We start from the raw sequence: 21,723 nt of genomic DNA on the forward strand, positions 1-21,723 counted from the left end.
ATTTCCCCATCTCTATAATGGGGATGGTGGTATTTATCTTTTTTTTTTTTTAATAAAGTGGTTAGATTTTCACTAAGGGAAAGCACCAGAATGGTAGGTAACATCATTATCAGAGAGCCCTGCAAGAGCACAGGTTATGGCTTTTTTCTCTCTTCTCCTTTTCTTTCCTGTTTCCCACTCCCCAGCAGGTTGGCCCAGGCTTGTCCGAGAGCCCTTCTTTCATGAAAATGTTTCCTTAGGGATCCGGTCACTTTAAAAAGTCACAGATGCTCATTTAAAGTAAATTGGTGTAGCTAAGCAACTGTAACTAAGCCATGAACCTTAGCTGAAGGATCAGCCCCATGTTTCCTTCAACTAAAATATACATCTATGGTCAGGTTAGCATGACCTGACAACAAACCCAGCAACGACAAAAACAACAACCCTGAATGAGCCAGCTAGTGTGCCTTGGAGATTTATCTTAGTGAAGGGGAAATAGTTTGATGTTTACTTAAAGTATGTTTTGCTGACTGGGAGTTTAAGTGACAGTTAATGGGTTCATCTACAAACAAGGAGAATCCTGGCAAAAACTGGGCTACAGCTTCACCCAGGAAGGCATCAGTGTCATCAGAAGAGAGTTCAGTGGGATCTAGGCAACATTGCACCAGGTGCAGCTGAACCTCCCACTGCCAGGATGGCCACGTGTGGTTGTTCCTGAAGAAGTAGGGATAGTAACTGCATGTTTCAGTAAACTCATACAGTGGTCAAAAGGAATGGAAAACCTCAAGATTCTCAGTCCAAAAGGGACATTTTGTTGACATTCCATCTTGTGGGGGAAAAAGAAGTGAAACATTTTGGGTTTGTTCCAGTGCAGAACAGTAGTTTTTTTCATCTCAAAAAAGCAACAGGGGATAGATCTGCCGTCCTTTGGACAGCTGTAATCACAGCCTCCTCCTGTAATGTCTTCCCAGTTATATACACATCACTTCTAACACTTTTGTTGACACTGTGCTCAAAACAGAAGCCAAGAAGAAAGGTTTGAATCATTTCAAACTTCTCACAAGGCATGAGAAGTGCAGAAAAATACACAGTTCCCTCACTGACAAAAGCACCAAGCAGTGCTTGTGGCAGTGGATTTTCATCAACTCCTATCACTTCCAGGTGCACAGGAGGATATTCACAAACACACTAAAAATGACTGGCGGTCAATGAATATTAAATGTCTTCCAATTTTTCCACACCCAAAGACAAACAAGCAATCTACAGACTTGAAGTGCCAGTTTGCATGTCATCTTACTTCCCGCTTCTTCCAAAACAAGGTACACCAAATCCACCCTCGTTTCAGCAGGTAGATTAGAGTCTAAGTAAAACTGGTTTTCTTGAGCAGGATTAGCTTGAGGTGCTTCTGTTCTGAGATAATCTGTCTACCTTCCAGGCACCCTCTAAATAGAGGCACTCATTTGTCATCACTGCTGCATTATCCTTGCAAAATGCATCATCCTTGCACGATGAAGCTACCTGATCTGCAGGGTGGGAGTGTGCACGCCTGCTACCTTGTGTGTGAATCTACTGGGGAGAAAAAATAGTTTGTGGCCTGCATATTTCAAGCTGAACACCAATACTGCTCAGAAATTACAGGGAGAGACATTGCTGAATTCTGAACCCCCTTGTCCCAATGGTGCAGGAGGGCATCCAGGTGAGCTACAGGAACCTGGCATGGTAGGTTTTCACAAAAATGGCCCTTCACCAGGGCTAAAAAAGCAGTTGCAACTTCTCGTGGCAGATATGAGGGGCACACACAGTCCACCCAGGCAATTATCAATGTCCTGTTAAGTGCAACAGAACAGCAAGGAAGGCTGGAAAACTGAAAAAATACAGCAAGTCTTGTTCATACTCGTACCAAAAGTTCTTGGGCTCAAAGGATTTCTCTAAAATTTAAACAAATAACAGGATCTGAAGGTTTTAAGAAGCTCCCATAGGCTTGCAAGGGGCTCAATGGAGCCCCCAGTTCAGTCAAAAAGTTAAAAAAAAAAATAATCTCCAGTTTAAACACAGCTATTGCGATTTACACCAGCTGAGTATCTCTCACCCTGACTTTAATGGGAACATGACCAGGCTGCTTGCCAGCACTTTTGGCTTTGCTGCAGCAGGAGTGACGTTCAGGTATGCGTGACCACTCACCATCAGATTTCTTTACAATGACAAGCTTTGAAGTCAGAGTGCTTTGCTCTCCTTCCACAAACCATTTTCACTCAAAACAATAACTATTTAAACGGGAGCCTCACCAAAGCCATTTCAGATTTTTTTTACTCCTCTGTCAATCATAAAATTCAGTTAAACCACAAAAACAGAGACCTGCCTTCTCCATAGTACCTATTCAGCAAAGGCTGGATATCCCAATGCTCAACCACTTCTATTAATTTTCAGAGCTGTGAGAGAAGGCACCTGTGGCTTCACCCATCATCACACTGAAACACTAGAAAGAATAAAATGGAGCGAATGACTCTTTTTGCTGACAATCTTGTTAAGCTGCTCGCTCCAAAACCCACTAAAAGTTGTCTTTTCGTAGCCAGAGGGGCTGCTAGAGGCTTGAATGAGATTTGTGGACCTCATCCTGCCTATTCAGAGCAAAAGATAACACCTGCGGGAAGCGGGCGAAAGGTTAAAACCTGGTACCTCTGTGTTTTCCTAAGTGCAGAGCTTGGCACCAGAACAGAGGCTGTGAACAATGGCAGGAGCATTGCACGTGTTTTCTTTTCCCTTAAAGTAACATTTTTGCTGCAGTGTCATCTTTCTGCTCAGCCAAGCAGGCGCTCTGGGTCAAATCAGCTGCCTGAGCCGTCAGCAGATTTTTCTGGCCCTTTCAAAAGATCTTCAGGCATTGTATTAAGAAGCCAAATCGGTGAAAAAACAGGAAAAAAAAAAAAAAAAAAAAGTCGACAGACAGCCCACACGTTTTACCGGTCAGGCGCTCGCATGACTGTGAAATAATCAGCATTCTTTTGGTGAAATGTAGCAGCTTTAAACCAGCAATCTGGCTTCACTCTCTGGAAAACAGTATGCTTTTCTCGAAAAAGCTAAAACCAGGGTATTACAGCCTGACAGCTTCAAAATTCCTCAGACCTCCCGTAGGAATCGCTCACAAAAAAGCAGGCTATTCTCCAGGGCTGGATGTCAGGGAAACAGACCCTCGGATGGAAAACCCTAAGGGAAGGCATACTTCCATTTATACCATCTTTTATGTTTTGGCTAAGTCGCTTGTTTATAATTGTCGGATTTGGGCGAGAGAAGCTTCACCTCTCCTCGCAGTTCCTGTAATGCAGCAATAAGAGCTTTGGGGCCTGTTGGGTCACTTCCCAAACAGAGAAGAGAGGGGAGAATTTCTTAGAGTATTTCACATATTTTGGCAAGCACCCTCCAGCAGACACAGACACAAATAGCATGGAGGACAGTTCCACTTTCACAGCCATTTTTCACAAACTGTACCCATTTCTAAGAGCCATCGTGCACCAGCAGAGCAGAGAGACAAGAGGCACTGAACAAACTTCACTTGCCAGGATTTCCATAAAAGAAACAGCATTTTTTAAATGAAGCTACACTTTTAAAAAGAAATGGCATTTTAAAGAAACCTCACCCTTTCTATACAAAATTCCTTCAAGAGCTATTACAATGCCAAACTCCCAACAGAGGAGTTGAATATGGGACTTCCATATATAATAGGTACCATGAGTCTTTGTGGTTGTAGTGAGAATCAACAGGTTCTCAAAATTGATGAGGACAAAATTTTAATTTCTCATAATTTTTCCAAACAGAATTGTTTGGGCTAAGACTTTCTCATGCTTGGGACATGTAACCACATTCTTATGAGAGAGAAAAATAGCAGGAGAACATCTAATTAGGAATTCTATGATTTGGCAAATGCACATGTGAGCTGAATTAAGGCAGAAAAGGACATTTTCTTCAATTCTTTGTTTTACAACCTTAATATTTTAATATAATTTTATGTATTTGTAAATACATATAATCAGTGAATAAGTCAATGTCAATTCCTAGTACTTGTGAAGCAGAGTAGCTGAACCAATCATTGCTGCACATTAAATAACCAGCCTTAATTTCTATTTGTGTGCTACTAAAAGAGTGGTCTTCAAGCTTACACCCTCCCTGCTGCCTGCTCTCATGTGAACTTCCTCCAGTTTGCACTGTAGTGAAAGCCAGATAAAATCATTTCTAAAATGAAATGGGGGGCTGAAATGCAAATCAGAGGAAGAAGGTCGTCAGAAAGGGTCTTCATAGAGATTCAGTAGGTTATCAGGTCTTTACCTGCCTGGTAATCAATCCTGGTCTCTGATCAGCTTCAGGGGATGGACCCAGCAGGAGCACAAAGGCTCTTTATCCCCTTCGCTCATGTTGTGACTCTGCTGCAAAGCCTAATTCACCAGGAAGGGCAAGGTGGAGCTGGACACAGGGCCTATCAGGTAACGTTAATGTTCAGCCAAGATATGGACCTTGTGTTTGAACGAGACAGACAGTCTTTGAAGAACATAATCTGTGTTGCCAACAATGACTGGAGTGAAAGGAACTCACTCTGGTTACCTTATAGGATGGACTGGTAAAGCATAGTTGGATTCTTATCAAGATGTTGGGTTTGGGGTTTTTTTAATCATTGATTCATATGGTAATGGCTGTGAATACAAAATGCAAGGTCTTCAAAGGAAGGAAACATGAGAAGGGTATAGCTTTACCCAGTTCACGTTAAGGTTGTACACTTTTGTTCTGTGTGATTCTTTTTAAATATATAAACCCTGCTATCCTCCCAGGGACTAATCCTATCCATGTCTTTTCAGATTTCCTCCAATTTCAGTTGGATACAGGCTCACCAGCAGCAGTGGAAACCAGCAGCTCTCCTGGGGTACTGTGTTTCTCAGCTTGACCTTAGCTCTGTTTACCCTTGCTTCGAAAGTTTGGGCCAACATCTGCTAAATAAACTGGAGTGCTGGGGCGATGGGAACAGGGAGGGGGAGTTAAAAACAAATGGGATTGTTCTGAAATGACAAAGTAGCTGGAGGAGCTCTAAGGAGACTGTTGTGGGTCAGAATATAGATGCAATTCCCCTTGAATCAACAGAAAGCCGCCTTCTGACACTTATGATCCAGTTTTGAAGCATGTAGAACATACCTGTCAAAAGGTAGTGTTTCCAATTCAGACTGAAGCCCTCTTCAAAATACCTAGCCAAACCAAAATTCTATTTCTTCTGTTTCCTCTTCATTAGCAGCACATTGAAAATACCCATATACTTCGCCCATATACCCATATACTACACATGCAGTAGTGCCTTTGCTCATACAGCATGAAGGGCAGCAGCTTACATTTAAGATAGAAGAATCTGTTTTCCCTGGTAGCTAAACTCAAGTTAATCAACGTAACAGCACTCACCTGCAAGAATTGGGGTTAGAAAGGTCTCTTCAAAGCCAATGGTGTGTTCATTCCAACACATCACGGTTCACCCCCTCACTACCAGCAAGCACAGCATTTCGCAACCCATCACAGCTCCTCTCTGACACAAGAGGTACCTGACCATGTCACACTGGACTTTAGGTCTGGTCCCCAGATCAGGCCTGCACAGCATCACTATAGTGCAATCATGCCTCCCTCCAGGTGTTTGGCAGGAGCACAATAATCAAAGCTCACTCACTCTTAGGATGCTCAGTGCTTTGCTGAAGAAGCTCAGCGCCTTGATGGATCAGACATGGAGGTATTGCCTCACACCTACAGCCTTCTTGATTTGAACATGTTGCCAGCTACACTATCATCTAGGCACTAATTCTGAAAGCCAGTAACACTGGATGAGACAACTTCTACTTCCAGAAAGCCAGGAATAAACATTTAGTCTTGGACGGGGCAGGGGAGAAGGGGAAGGGGCCCATCCGAAAGGGAGTTATCACTGTAATGATGAGGCTGCATAAAAGTGATCCCTAACTCACTTAGGAGACTCCAGTATATACAGTATATATAGGAAAACCTGCAGCTTCTTAAGTTTTCAGAGGAGGCTTTAGCTATGTGGGCCAAAGCACAGCTTTTTTGTAGTAGCTATATCCATACTAGGAAGCCACTGACTGCATAGCATACCATTATATACCAGTAAAGCACTCCTTAAATAACTGCATCCTCAGTATTCAGCATATGCCTTTAAAGCATCAGGATTAACATCCCTTAAAAAAGAAAAACTGGGTAATATGAGAGCAGATATTCCCATTATCAACATATCTACATATTTTTTAATCCCAACCAGCACGTGGCCCTGGTATTATCTCATGGCAGTATGTTCCAGAGCTTATCTAGAATAACTTTGCTTTTCATCACCTTCAAAGTTCCCTCAACATTTCCTTGTCCGTCTGTCATGCTGCCTTTGGCTTACTGGCCAGCTCTGTTCATACTCAAGGCATCCGAGAAACAGATCCCAGCTGACTCAAAGACACTGTCTAGAAAAAAAAGGCAAACGAGGCCCTCCTTGACAGCAAGCTGTTTGATACTCTTTTTCATACACAGCAATAGCGAGAGCGGCACAGTGTCACCTGAGGTGAATACAAGCCCAGGACTACAATCTTAGCACCATACAGGTCCGTATAGCAAATCTTGAAGCTCTGAGCAATAGAAGGTGGGTAAATAACCAAGAAAACCAGGTAAAATGCAGCATCTCTTAATCAAAGATGTCAACTAACTGGAAATCTGCTTGTGATGTGAAAACTGATTTTCTAGACATGAAAAGGTGATGCTGAGTTTGAACAAAACTTCAAACAAAACTTTTTCATGCCAAACACGCAGAGAAATGAAAATTAAGTGGGACTCCGTCTTGTTCAAAAGCACCTCGCTGAGCCACGCTGGAAATTGTCAGTGACTGTAAGGAGACAGGGACCAGTACGTCGAGTTGGTCAGTCATCGAGCAGCATTATGTTAAAAAGATCAACTTATAGGAACTTTCCTAGTGGAGTTCTTCCAAAAATGTCCGCAGGGTGAATTTTGCTAAAGGGATATCACTAACAGTTTTGACACCAGAGCATAGCATGGTGTTCAGAGGCTGGAAGCCTCTGCTCAGGTCTCCAACCTGTTCACCGCTCCAAGGGCAGAACTGGATGCCACATCTCTCCAGAGGAAGCCGATTATAGCCAATTATGAAATCAATACAAATTGCAAAGGAAACTCTATTGATAACTGTCACAGTGGGATCTCCCTGAACTCTATTTGTACTCAAAAGCAGCAAAATAGTAACCTAAGCCTGTTCAGTTCACCTTTAAAAGAAGAAACCAGAAGAAGCAGGGAGTTGAAATCTGTGTCATTCGATAGCTCCTGGCAAACTCTTCTTGGCTTTATGGTTATGCTTCTAAATCCTCTCAATTTAATGGCGTAGGTTTCCCTATTTTTAGATCACAACTTAAGGCAGCTCTGCTTTTTTTCCTGCATTATTTTTTCACCAGACCATGGTCCTTAAACTTGGCAGCAAAGGAGCAGGAGCGTCCTTTAAATAAATAAAAAAAAAAACCAAAACAGACAAACACTATACATGCGGCATAACTACACGGCTGGGGAAAAGAAATTGCTGCCAGGGGCTGACAGACCTCTTGAGTTTCCACTTCACTGGCCCACGAGCCAGGTCTGGTGCTGTGACTCCCGAGACCCCTGAGGTGCCAGGGCACTTGGCGGCTGACGGAGAAGCTGCCTTGGCACCAGTCTCCCGTCGAGCACAGGTCACCAGCAGGTCTGCAGCGAGTGTTGCTCCACAACACTTTGGTTGGATTATAACCAAATAACCTCCCAGTTTAATGCAATAATCGGGAGGAATATGGCACCTTGCTGCCTCCTCTCTGCCCAGCTGCAGTCGGGCTGGGGGGGGCCTCTGCACCGGGAGGGCATGCCGTCCTCCAGATTGTTTTGAAACAACAAGAAAAAAGCTTATCGTAATCCTCCTGGCAATTAGAGCCCTGGCTGGCTGTAAAGTGTAATGCATTTATCAAAACCTCCTTTGAAGGCGCTGAGGGAAGTGAATTTGAAGCTGTTAGGGACTGCAGGAGTAAGAGAGCCCAGCTGCTCCTGGGGAGCCTGAACTGGGGTGAGGGGGCAGAGGGAGGAGGGAGAATTCCCTTGTCTGGGACATGCACGTTTTCCATCAGCCTGTTTGTGCAAGGATAAATAAAATGTTATCTCTCTCAGTGTCTCTCTCGAAAGCTCAGCCCATTACAGCTGGCAAGCTCTGGGGGCTCTTCCTGCAAGGATCGCCAAAAAGTTAGCCACCCCTGGAGCCATAAATCATCCCAAACCAGGCTTCTTCTCCCCTCTTCCCCATCAATGTGAGAAAAACCCAAACTATTTAAAAAAAAAAAAAAAAGAGAGAAAGTTGCCAGTTTTGTGAACTATCAGGAGGACAACACTTTTTTACAACATGCATAAGGACCCACTTCCCAGAGTTGATTCATACACAGTGGTGTATTGAAGGGGATCATCTGCCCTTGCCACACAAGACCCTGGTCCATCAGCATGAGGTGGGATTACAACCGTGCAGGCTTGTAAAAACCATCTAAAGTAACATGCTAGACACTGTTCCCAGACCTCTACCACCACAGACTGGGTATTGCCATCTGATTAAATTCTCCAGACCCCTTTCATTTCCTACCTAGGGCCTGCTGCTCTCTCCACAGCCCTACAGACCTCTAGACATCCTTCTCTCTCTCCCCACTCCTCACAATTACAAGTCATTTACTTAGAGGGCAGGAAGAAGAGAATTGCTTATGATGGTCTCTCTCAGCTTCCTTCTGTCTGATATGGGCATGCAACCTCTTTGGCCACCGGGCAACCTGCTTCTCTTTGAGCAAAGACCATATCCCATGATATTTATGTTGTAATGTTAGTCACCTCCCTATGGCAACCAGGGAGGCTGATCATGACACCACAGCTCTCCTACCACAGGGAAAGCAGCTGAGTCCAGCCCATGGTGCAGCCATCCAAGACTACTAGGGCTCTTTGCAGAAGCACAATGCCACATGCATGCCCTCAACAAGAAAAAGGCTGTCAGGATAGAGATTGAAAGCCAGGGAAGGATGGGAAGAAGCAGATGGGAAAGTAAAAATTAATTAAAGATTAATTAAATTGTCCTGAGTAAACTGCAGAGAATAGGACCCCCATGCCACCCCCCTGCATCTCCTCCCCACACAGGGTGGGATTTCTCTTTACTCCATATAGACGCACAGTCCCACGCCCCATGCAAAAAACAGCTTCTTGCCTTTGGAAGGTTTTGTTCATCCAAAACCACTGAACAATCATTGCCTTGAGTATTTTTTTAATCACTACCAAATGCCTTTCCTTTGAGGGATTCCCGCTGAGATCCCAAGCTGGATTCTCCACTGGAGTAAATCAGCCCAGCTACACTATCTGGGCTGCTGATTCACATCTACTAGAGATTTACCCTCCTCCCAGCCAGCTTCACTCCCTACGCTTGCCTGTGCGCAAGCCTTGTTTAAAAAACTCCTGGTGAAACCTTGCAGTGCATCCTCCCCTGCACGGGGCTATTCTTGGGATTTAAGGAATGTGGGCATTATATGGCTATGAAAAGGGGCACTGTACTGAATTTATACACAGGGAGGTTGCAGGGATGAGAGCCAGGGTGTAGTAGCCTTACATCTGTGACAATGTTACAGGGGTGACAACAGCAAAAAAACTTTGATCAATCCCAGAGTACAAATGCAGGTTTATATTCTTGCCATCTGGCAGAGTATCATGTTAAGAGCTGAACAGACAACAGTGACTGCTACTACACAGTGTACTATATACCAATAAAAGCTGAATGGATCTACAATAAAGCAGACTTTTGAAATAGCTGTGAAAGGAAAATCTAGGCCACTAAGTGCTGTTAGAAACAATGTCCTTATATTTTTCCCTTCCCTTACTATTCTCCTCTGTCTTGCTTCTGCTCTTGGGATTCCTCTTCCCTCCCCTTTCCCAGCCCCGGTGGCTGTATAGAGAGCTATCAAGTGAAATACTGAACCTGAACTAAAGGTTGTGTTCATTTAACAAGCATTAAGTAACGGTCGGGGGGGGGCAGACTGGCAGCTGCCTTCACAGCTGAGGCCAATCCCCCTCCATAAATGGTGAAGCACAGCATCCCCATGAATGGAGGAGGTGACCGCAGTCTCTTCTTTCCTGCTTCTTCCTCCCCTACCCAGTGCAAATACATACAAGATCTGCACAGATCCACATCTCTGTGGATAAAATCCTGGACTTGTGTAATTACTCTCTTTTGCACTTCTCCAGAGCTTCTCCAGCACATGGAGCTCCAAGCATTCTCTGGACCTTGCCCATAACAGCTATAAACTCCCAAACGTGATCAAGTCACCGCTGCTCAGTGGGCAACAGTGCTCTGCATCTATCTCAAATGCAAATGCTCAAATGTCTTTCATTAGAAACAAAGTGGACACACTCTGCCCTGCATTTTCCACATGCCAAGTGCACATTTGCTCTGACACATGCAGTAGTGCCTTATACAGTGTTACTTGGGCCACAAATTGCCGGAGCATTTCTCTGATAGGGATCACAGGAGGAACAAACCCTCATTTCACTCACAAGTTTACCATGGCTTAAAGATGTTTGCCCAAGTTAGTAGCAAAGTCAGGGAGAGACTCTACCCATCCTGGTTCCCAGAAAATGGTTTCAACACCAAGACCACCACTCCTGCACTATTCAACTTCACAGGCCACAGACCTTAACATGGTTGGTATCATTCTTCACAACAAACCATATAAGCTGTCTGAGCTGCCAGATCATCACACCCACTGGATATGGACAGACATGAACACATCAATCCTAAGATGTACTCTCCAGCATTCTCCATTTCATCACACTGGTGAAAATACCATGGACAATGGCATACCATCTAAAGGAGCCCATGGGAACCCGTCTCTCTGTTTTAAGTATGTGTTTCCCATTAAAATGAATAAGAATATTCGCCAGCAATTAGACAGAAGAAAAATGTAGCCTGGCAGTTAGGGCTTATTGTTACTAAGTTTTCCTATCAGGAAATACAATGGTCTCAGAAGGGAAGCAATGTAAACTATCGCTCGAAACAACCGAACAGGTTGCTGGATGAGACACTACAGGGAACAGTCCTGACCTGGCAGGAAGACCCAATAGCCCTGTTCTTCCTCTTTGGCATCTGTGATCCTACAATTGCTCTGTCATTTTAATAAATCCTTCAGCTCCTCTATCACATTTCTTTTTATATTTTTTTTAATGGGCTTAATTCTCAAAAAAACTCACTGCCCAGCATTCAGACCGGTGTTTCATCTTCAATTGCAACTCTAAGCTTTCCAAACATGCTCATCACCCAAGAGGCTATCTTCGGAAAGTCCCAGACAAGGTGGTATTACTTTGCCCAGACTCTGAAGTACTACGGGTATATTTGATGGCTGCCTGACTCTTCAACAGGAGGAAATGTTTGCATGATGTTCTTATGGATGTTCACACTGTCAAAAGGGCTAGATACTATTTTCCCAAAGTAACTTGACCCATTTAAAGAACTTCTCCGGGAAAGCCAGTTGAGTATCTCTGACATCTGAATTACCACAGACACTCTGGTATTAACCAACCCCTTTATCTCACTATATTTTTGTTGATAGCTGAACTATGCAATGCAGCGGTTCTGGCATGCCAGCAATGGCTAGTTATCAGGAGCAAGAAAGCACGAGGTCTGGGAACTCACTGAAAACATTCAGAGGTGATACGTGAGGGACTGGGAGAGATTAGACAGGGTTTGCTGAGGCTCCAGGAATTCCTGCAATTCAGGAGTTACATGGCGAGATTTCTTTTTTGTATGGGACGGCAGCAAGCAAGAAGATGGAGTCTCTATTTCTCTTTAAAGTTGTTTTTCCAAAACTGTCACACATACAAAGCTTCTCCTGTTTTTTCTCCACTATTTCAGCTGGCTGGGGTACCGAGGGCAAGTCCTCAGAGTAACAACCCTCACGTAAACTGGAGAAGCTCAACTGGGCTTTTATTCCACCAGGAGCTAAGTTTTGGAGCCTGACTGACAACATCCACAGGTGCCTCCCTGACAATTCACCACTTAGAAAGGTCTAATTTGTATGAAGTAATTAGTTTCAGGCAAAGAATGCTTGAAAAGTAATCTCTGCGTATAAGGTCAGCCATCCCAGGTTTTGTTCAACATATTTTTTTCGTCTCTGCTGCTGAAACAGATCCCAGCAAGATGATGCAAGGCACCTAAAGTAGGTAGATGATGGAGATTCAGAGACTCAAGTGTTTAAACTAAGATGTTTAAAGATGCAGTTTCAACCCTAAATGCTGCTGTTGTAACAGGCGTATAAGATGTGGAGGTTTCACGGACGATGGTAATTATCCTAATATCTCATCTCCTTTTCCCATACACCTCCACACCCAGGTTTTTGGTTTGCCCGGGGAAACAAACAAGACAACACAAACAAGACAACACAAAAGCGATCCAGCAGAAGATGTGCCAACAATGCTGCAGGAGTTGTGGCTACGTTCATTTGCCACTCGGCTCCTGCCTGGTCATGGGGCAGCTGTGAAAACAAGGCCGTTGGGAAGGCATTGCATGAAGCCAGAATGGAAATGCCAACACAACCCCAAAGTAACAGCAGCCAATCTCAACCACAGACACTACAGTGGAAGCTTTCTTGCATTGTTGTTGTTTTGCCCTAAAATAGCCTGTAAGATAAAGAGAGACAGTGATTAGCTAAGTGCCATCTCCCCTGATACGTGTTTGCCCATTATCTGCTCCTGACACCTAAAATCTAATTGCAGTGAAACATCCCAGCAGGACAGCCTGTTCTAAGAGGGATGGAATAGACTGACTGGGGGGGAGCAGGGGGAGGGGAGAAAAAAAAAAGCTTGCTGGCACATGGAAGAAATGAAAAGGCTGCACTCCAGCAGGGTTAGGATGTCAGTACGGGGATTTCAACAGCAAGGGTGCAAAAGGTTACTTCTAGGAAAGGTTGGCTACCTCTCACAAACACATCCAGGTTCCAAACTATTGGGTCTGGTAAGGTTTCCTGCCCACAAAAATAGCCACATGCTTTCTCTGTTGACGAGACCTGGGCTCTTCCCTCTTTCCTTCCTGTTTATAACACATCGCTTCAAGGACGCCAGCGAGCTCAGAGGCTCCGTGCTCCAGAGAGAGCCCCTGCCTCACCACGCTTAAAATCTGCACAGAAAAAGCAACGGGGGATAGGAAGCATTATAAACTCTCAAGGAGGTTTTTGTTGCTGTTCTCTTTATTGGGGCTTGCTTTTATGTTTTTAAACTAGTTCATTTCACTGATTCTGTTTGCCAAACAAACACACAAACAACCTGATCAGCACAAGTGGCACAACAGCACTATGTGGCGCAGATACAGATGACCAGGGATGAGAAGGTAGGAGGATGAACCCTGACTGAAAAAAAACACCTGAAGGAGACTGGTATCTCCCAAAGGAACACAGGAGACCTGTGGCAGAGCCCAGTTCCCCCATGCTTCAGCCTAGAAGGGTAAGATCCACTTGCCTTTCTATCATTTGGTCACCAAGGAGCCAGCTCCAGTGGTGGAAGAGCTACATACCAAGCCCTGTGCCTCTGGTACTGACGTGATTCATCCTGCCCCTGAGAGAAGGAATAAGTCCACCATAAACATGACATTGTTTACCTGTTTGTTGTAAACTAAGCAGAAGGGTATCCGTTATTTGGGAACCTCATGCTGTCCATGATGGAGAGAGAAAAGTCTTTAAAAAGCAGCGAAGGAAAGTTCAGGAGTCTAGCTTTAGTGACAGTTTTTGGCTATGTGGTTTGTCTTCTACATTGTCTCCCTTTATGACAAAGTGATTTTGGATTATGATCTGCATACACATGGAAAATGCCTAATGCCCAGTAAGAAGGCAGAGGTTTTTGGATTAGGTAGCAGTGCTTTGTGGCTTGTACACCAACAAAGCAACAGCCATGACAAGCACATGCATCCATGACATTTATGACACGGCACAAGAGGATCACTGTCCCCAAAAAACTGTGACATACTTCTCCATCCTCTGACACATGCCTCTGAATACTGTGTTATCCAATGCAAAATGTTAACTCACAGCACTCAGGGACATTGCTTTACTTGGCTTTGAAATCAGTCTAGAAGCATCTCAGTTATCCAATGTTGGAAATGGTCATGATGCGTTAGATTGCCACTCTGCCAAAGATGTGTGCAAGCATCTTACAGCCCTAAAACCACTCTGAGCCCTCTAATCTCAGCAGAAGCAACAGTTCTTGAGTCTTAGTCCAAACTCAGTTTGCTCAGGTTTTAGGATTTGAGTTCTGATCATAAATAGGCTACAGAATTCATTTCCATGATGCTGTGTATGGAGAGTATGCAAATATTCTGACCTTACAGTATATGAATAAACTTCTTAGATAATAAGACTGCCTAATATCTATTGTACCTTCAAGTAGATGACTCTGAAAGCTGTCAATATGATGAAGGCTGCCATAAGGGACACCAGAGGGAAGGCTGAACACCTCCACAAGCACAGCAAGCAATGCACAAACACATACTGCATCAGCTAGTACCAAATATGAAGTCCCTTTCTTCTCTTCTTTTCATTTTACTCTCCTTTCAGCTTTTATTCAGGAATGAAGTTACAGTTTTGACACTGAATGTCAGAGATGCAGGGCTAAGTGTCTCCCACTCTCCTTGTTTCAAAGGTATATTTAATTCCAGATCAGACATTTGAACTTGAAGCTCCATATGCTGAACCAGCACGCTGAGCTCAAAATGAGGAGCACCACACTGTCTTCCTCTTCCTCTGCTTTGGCCTCTCTCTTGGGACATTCCTACTTACATTTCCTTCAAAACTTCTACCTCTTTACAAGTATGTTGGTTTCAACAAAAGTACAGAAACAATTTCAGGAAAGCTTCACTTCACAAAAATGTTTCCATCACCTCTAGTGGTGACTTAACTCTCTCTAAGTATACACAACATGAGTCCAGCTGCAATGTGTGTGTTGTGTAAACCTGGGGTGACTGCTGAAGTCAGCAGATGTGGTCCAGATTTGCAGCGCTTTCTTGGAATGAAGAGCTTTGCCTTCTATTTATAACATGCTTCCTTGCTAAAGAAATAGCCTTAAAATGGCATTCACTTTTTCAGTAAATGCTTTAAAAATAAAGAAACAAAAAAGACCATCAATTATAAAAAAAAAAAAACAAAAAAAAAAAACAACAAAACAACCAAACCTCCTATGCAATGGCAAAAAATAGCACATAGTCCAAGTTTTGCTGTTACAGTGACACAAAGCTGGAGTCATCTTGATCTTGTCATTAACATGACGGCACATTCACTGTAATTTAAACTGGCAGCATAAAGCTATTCTCATGCAAATAATACACAAATCTGCCAGGAACTGGTAATACTTAGCTCAGTTTGACAGCTATGTATACCATCAGACAAGTATTGATGAAAATAAAGATAATGAATGAGAAACTTGTGTTTAGCAGTCTAAGCAATTAATAACTAAGGACAGACAGACAGATGAAATCTGTCAGCACATGGAAAGGATCCACTAATTGCATTGCACGTAAACTGCAAAAGTGGACAGCTTTTATTGTTTTGTCTTCCAGAAAGACAAACTTGTAAGAAAGTTTAAAACTATGCTGCTTTTCCATGGCTGCAGCTTACCCATGAGAGAGCAACGCCAGACATCTTTCAGGTGTCCTACCCACAGCTCCTCTGCTCCACAAGGGAACCAGGACACCAACAGCACCCCCTCAGACTTAGATTTTCCTCCTATTAGTCAGGCGACTTTCCTGTTGACTTAACTCCCTTTTCTTTAATGTCTCTAAGGTTGATCTTTCCAACATAAGTCCCATTCATATTTAATCTCTATCTCTATTTAACTTGTCAAGGCTCTAATAAATGAGGAGAGCACTCCTGGCCGAAGGTTTTCCTCTGATCTGCTTGGTCCAAATAGGTACACGGAAGTGGATATATACTTCAAATGGTACAGCTCATGTCTTGGAGGAGAAGAGTGAGAATGCAGCCAGCAGCAGGGTGTGCAGGGCACCCCAGCCACACAGCAGACTCACCACCACACCCCTTCATGTTGAGATAGATGTCAGGCTCAAACACCCACCTTAGCCTTGCTTGCACATCCCAGTTAATACCCAGGACAAGGGAGGGAACCTCCAAAGCGTGAAAATGGCCACTGGGTAGGTTAAGCAAAAGCAATTTCAAGGACTGCAGGAGGCTGGGATACCGGGTTCACCATGGTCTCCTCCCACCTCGGAAAGAGATCACTTTAGAGAGTCCCTCCACCGTTTTTTCAGGAACAGGGACTGATTCCACCCCCGTAACCCTGAGGGAGCTGCTTTGGCTCTGAGGTCTCATGCATCAGTGCAACTTCTGCTCGAGAAATGGGGCAATTCCCATAAACACCCTTTAATTTAAAAGTGTAGGACACATGATGGGACAAGAGGTGGCCCTGGCCAGCTGAAAGTGCTGCAAACACCAGAAAACAAGGCTTTAACTGCTGCATTTCAGAAATCTTGCTTCTATTTGACCATACTTTCATCCCTTTTACCCTGAAAACCTTGATGTCCTCGTTGCTCACAGCATCGGCACCAGCTCCCATTGTCACCAGGACCTCCTCCCTCTCCTGTCATGTAGTGTCCCACTTCTCTACCCTCATTTGCCAGCACCAGCCCTCCCCACACATACCGGGTCCACCAGCCACATCAGGAGTTCACCACCACCATGCCCTACCCAACATGTTGTGCTACATCCACCATGTCACACCCTACCCACCACATCACACCCTACCCACCACACTGCCCAACACAGCTCCTCATGGCAGCCATTGCAGTGGGTCTGGACAGCCACCTCAACAGAGAGAATTAAGTGCAGACCCTTCTCTGCCTCAGCTGCCAGTTTTTCCTCCCCCAACCTCCACACCAGTAGGCATTTATCTGAAAAAAGTCACCTTTAAAGGCAAAAACCCATGCGGGGGCTGGCCGATAGGAAGAAGGAGGCCCTTCCGTCCATGCTGTCCAGACACACTATCTCAGGCTTGGCTCCCTCCTCAGCCCCTACACAAATGTGGCTTCCCTCTTGACTTGCTATTTTAAAACCATCCCAAGACCGGCATACGGCGGTTTCAGATTAACGAGCTGGGGCCGTTAGCGGGCGGGTGGTGTCCCCGTCTGCTGCCAAGCGCCGGGTGCCCCCGCAGCGGAGCTGCTGCCGCCTCCACGTCCGACCAGTCGGCTGGTCTTATTGAGGCTGCGTCTTACTTTTTAATTTAAGGAGGACCACTTCCTAAAACAGACGAGAAGCTCTAATTCCAAGGGAGAGGAGGCTCAGTCGTGGGTATATATTGCATAAATTTAAGGTTTTATTGCATTTACACGTCCCCTCTCAGCGCACTTTACCAGAATAGCTCTTTATCTGCAGACACAGCTCATTGACTGGGGCTGAACGTGAAGCCCGTACCAAGGCAGACAACAGGACCAAGATGATCTGGGTCCCTGTGTTGTGTCCCTCTACCCAACCGGCTACCTCTAAAGCCCACGTCCTGCCCAGCATGCAGGAAAGGGTACTGAAAGCCTCCTGCCATCTAGAGTTAGGCAGAAGGTGGGTATTTTGTTTCACAGTTTCAGAGATTTTGAAATCCACATTGACGTGGAGCAGCAGCAACACTTTAAGTGTGGAAACTATCTTAAAAGGAAACCCTTATTTTTCAAGAGGATTGTTTAGGTCTGAAGCTCAGCAAAGCCCGTGCTGCTATGTGAGGTGCTTTCATTTCAATGGGACAGGACTGCCATTTCTGATGAAAAACAGTTCTTTTCCCAGTTTTTTCTTTTATATATATATTAGAGCTAATGTAGTTACATGCACGGAAAAGAGGGAGTGCTTACTTCACTCAGGGCAGTCATTTACAGTGATACAAAACAGGTTAAGGCCCTGTCAAATTGACACAGTAGGGTTTTACATCACGATTATTACAGCACTTCCCCCAAGGTCCCAGTCAGGATCAGAACCCTGATCAAATGCAAATGCACAACGAGAGAGCACGTCCAAATGGAGGGAGTGGACAGAAAGCAGGGGAATGAACCGAGCTACGAAGTGAATTGGTCAAGGTCCCACAGCAGGTTGATTGCAGAGGCAGGAATCACCCCAAGGGTAGGTCATACCACCCTTCGCATGGGTTTCCACAACCACAAGTGAGCAGACACTTTAAAATCAGACTCATTGTATAGGGAAACATGGCTTTGGGGCACTACCAGTCCAGACATACCTGCCAGGGGCCTCCTCTTTACAGCTCACAGCTGCGCTCTTGCATTCTGTGGCAAACCAGGACCAGACCAGCACCATCAGCAGATGGTGACATTATTTAATACCTTTGCTTGCTTAGTGCACCTGGACAAAAAAACCTGCAAACATTTTGTGTTGATTTGGGATGCAGGTGAAGAGTCCAGTGCTCTCAGAATTTAGCTGCACTGCAGGGCAAGAATCCTGGGGAGACTGATGCTGGGTAGAGGAAAAGAAATAGCCAGCAAGAGGATTAACATAAGCAATTGCAAGAGGATTGACAGCGGTGGAGCCTGGGTGATAAAAACCAGGCGCAAAACACAAACTGGCTTTAACATTCAGAAGCAACTCAAAAAAAACCCCAAAAACACAGGAACATGGACAGATATTTATGTCATCCTTGTGCAAGCACAAGGCAGCTCCATATAGATGGGGCAGCCGCTCAGGCTGTGACCATCTGAAGGGCTGAAGAGACAATCCCAAAGCCAGCAGGTGGGAAAATTACAGCAGGGGCAACCTCTCAGCAATTTGTAGGACTAGCTTGGTGTTTTATTTGGCTGAACTATATCCTACATGCCATGGAGTGTATGTTCCTTTCCACATGTCCAGTGACGGCAGCACAGCAATGAGATGACATCATCTCTTGGGTCATGCCATCAAGTCACAGCATGCAAAAAGAGGGCCTAGAAGCTGGAGGGGCAACTTGTGGGGCTCCACGAACACTGTTACCCCCTAAAGTTGTTGGTGCATGCTAAGAAAAAAAAGTGGCTGCTTTTAGAAACAATATTAAAAGATTTAAAAACAACAGGAATTGCATTCTAACCCTGAGAGTTGCATGATTAAAGTCTATGGAAAATCTGGCCTGGGATCCCTAGAAGACAAGCTGCGTCCTGTGCTAAAAAGCCATCTTGATGAGTCCTTGGTGGGCAATATTTTGTTGCAAATCAAGCCCCTATCCTTTCTAAACATCTCTGTCAAACAGCAACCTCATCCACACCATCCTCCAAGAGCAGTCTTCAGAACAGCCACTCGCATGGCGTCCTCCTCCTCCCACCAGTGCCCACCCAGCAGCACAAGGACCGTAAGTATGCTCTGCCAGCTTCAACCCAGGATGGCACAGCGTTTGGAGATGGCCGATTTGGAGGGCAGCAGTGAGGCCACCTGCCCTAGGCAGCACTGACACACACGCAGCCCCATGCATTTACTTGCAACCGTTTCTGCTTTGTGATTTCTGAAAGCAGTTTTTAGGAGCCAATGTTAGAAAGGAACCACAAGATTACCGAGGGCTTGTGGACAGCCACAGTCAGGCCCACCAGAGCCGAAACCGTGAGCACCCCAAACAGTAGACAGAAATTCTCTGGGAACTTCAAGCCCATCACCAGGCACTGACTCCTTTGTGTCCATTCAGATTCAGATGAGGAGAACAGGCATTAAATCCACAACAGATCTGCGGTTTAGGACTCCAGTTAACAAGGGAGGCTTTGCCTTGCTTATTTTCACATTCCAGTCGTACATAAACAAAGAATATAATCTGCTTTTGAGGATTTGAAGTCTGTGGATCTTGCTGTCAATGTTAAGGTGCTTGGCCGGTGTCATCAGCCTCTATTCATCAGGTCTGATGTGCCAGGTTGTATTTTTTCCCCCCTTAATGAAAGGGAGGGAACACTAGAGAAGGGAAAATTGAGGTTGCTTTTGAAGAATCGCTTGCTGTTAGGGAAGGCAGGGAAACACTTCTGGTTCAGATTAGCAGGGTTGGGTAATGACAGAGGAGACCTTTCACTACCAGCCCTTGTGTTTCATCAGCACATGAGCTCCTCACTGGTGCACTGTCCAGCCCAGTTCTGACCATTAAAGCAAAGGCATTTTCAGCACCGTTTCCCTCCAGAGGCTGTCCTGTAAGCTCGGATGTCTGGAGCTATTTACGCTGCCTATCTTTACCCTCCTGTGTAGCTAATGGACAGAGTAGACACCACTCTGAGTCCTACCCAAATTAGATGCCTACAGTTAGATGATACCCGCACTTTTTCACACACTCCCTTTCACACTGTCAGATCAGCGCTAACAAACCTGAGCATCCACAAAACTAAGCGTCTCCCCTTCTAGGATTATTTTACCCCAGGAACAAACTGCAGCCTCTGCCTGGGAGCTGCGGTTCGACTGGTTGTTGTCTGTTGGTTTGGGCAAGTCACAAAAGAAGGCTCATCAACTTCCCTGCACTTTCATGCCTATTGAAGAGAAACCATGGATGAAATGCAGGACCAGCCTCCTGCGCTCAGATACCTGCCTAGAGAGACACAGTGTCTTGCATCAAGGGGTTGGTTTATAACGAGAAGAGGAGGAGGAAGAGAGAAAAACCTCTTTCCCAACGCACACACCACCTGTCCAAGCGGTCAGCTTGCCTCTGGCAGTCTCACTTACACACTGGATTTGGGCTGTGAAACACTGGATTGCAATACATCTGTAAAAGTAACAGCCACCATAAAAGGAAGGGGGGGGCTCCGGGTTTCCTGCAAAATGTAACTAGCAGGAATTAAAATGTAAAAGAAACACCCTCCAGGGTCTTCACAGAAGCTATAAACCCAAGCAACTGTTTTGCCAGGTGTTACTGTACGGCGCCTGCTGTTAAAGTGACTCTTTGCTGGCACCTCGCCTGCCTCATCTTCCCCGTAGCCCTGCGCCCACTGGGCAGGCAGCGCCGAGCGGGGGCAGCCGGGGAAGTTGTTATTAGCCAGCACCGCTCGGCAAGGGCTGAACCGGCGACGGGCTGGGAGCAGCTGAATGAAGTGTTGTCATTTCCCAGCTGGGAGCGGGAAAGAGCACGGTGCCGCTTCCTGATGCTGTTATTTTATTTTGCAGCGGCTTCCCCTTCCCGCTGTCTGAATGTCACAGATTACTTCACTGCTGTGCGAGCCTCGGGCCGGGGGGAGCAGAGGGGGAAGTGAAAAATCTGGCAAGCGCTTCCCGAGCTGCCGGCATCCCCGATGCCCCAGCTGCTGCACAGACACCAGGGGCTGGAAGGGATAGGTGGAAAACTCACCTTTTGGGAAGCCAGAGCCATGCACAGGTCAGGAACCCACCTGCCAAGGTCTGCCAACACCCAGGTGATCCTACTCTCGTTCCCATCTATTTAACCCCTCTGCACTGAGGCTCGCCATGTCTTGCTGGCTCAGGAAATTTAAGCCCCGGGCTGCTTTTTGGAGCCTGTCAGCAGCACTCTTTTGTCAAGCAGAGGCCTTCCTGTCAAGTGATACAAAGTGCTCGCTCTCCTTTTCCCCTTGGGAGCTGCACATGCTTCCTCCCGCGGCAGCCCCAGCTTTTGTCAGCCCAAGGGAGCAGGGCGGCTGGCAGGGCGCCCGAGAGGCTGGCAGGGAGACCGCTCTGCGCGGCCCCGGAGCTCACCACCACATGC

At 45.5% G+C, this 21,723-nt stretch overlaps 1 protein-coding gene across 2 annotated transcripts in view; it reads right to left on the reverse strand.

Annotated features, from left to right (window-relative positions):
* Positions 1 to 21,723, reverse strand: part of FGFRL1 (fibroblast growth factor receptor-like 1) — a 173,545-nt gene that overhangs the window by 117,890 nt on the left and 33,932 nt on the right. Inside the window, exon 1 of one of the 2 annotated variants that reach the window (XM_014936088.1) lies at positions 16,987 to 17,069. The exons of the other annotated variant lie outside the window; for it this stretch is intronic. The gene's annotated coding sequence lies outside the window, so the exon portion shown is untranslated. Of the gene's footprint in view, positions 1 to 16,986; positions 17,070 to 21,723 lie in introns of those variants that run through there. 2 annotated transcript variants of the gene reach the window in all.

This window comes from Calidris pugnax, unplaced genomic scaffold (assembly GCF_001431845.1).
Source record: "Calidris pugnax isolate Ruff unplaced genomic scaffold, ASM143184v1 scaffold14, whole genome shotgun sequence".
Lineage (NCBI taxonomy): Eukaryota > Metazoa > Chordata > Aves > Charadriiformes > Scolopacidae > Calidris > Calidris pugnax.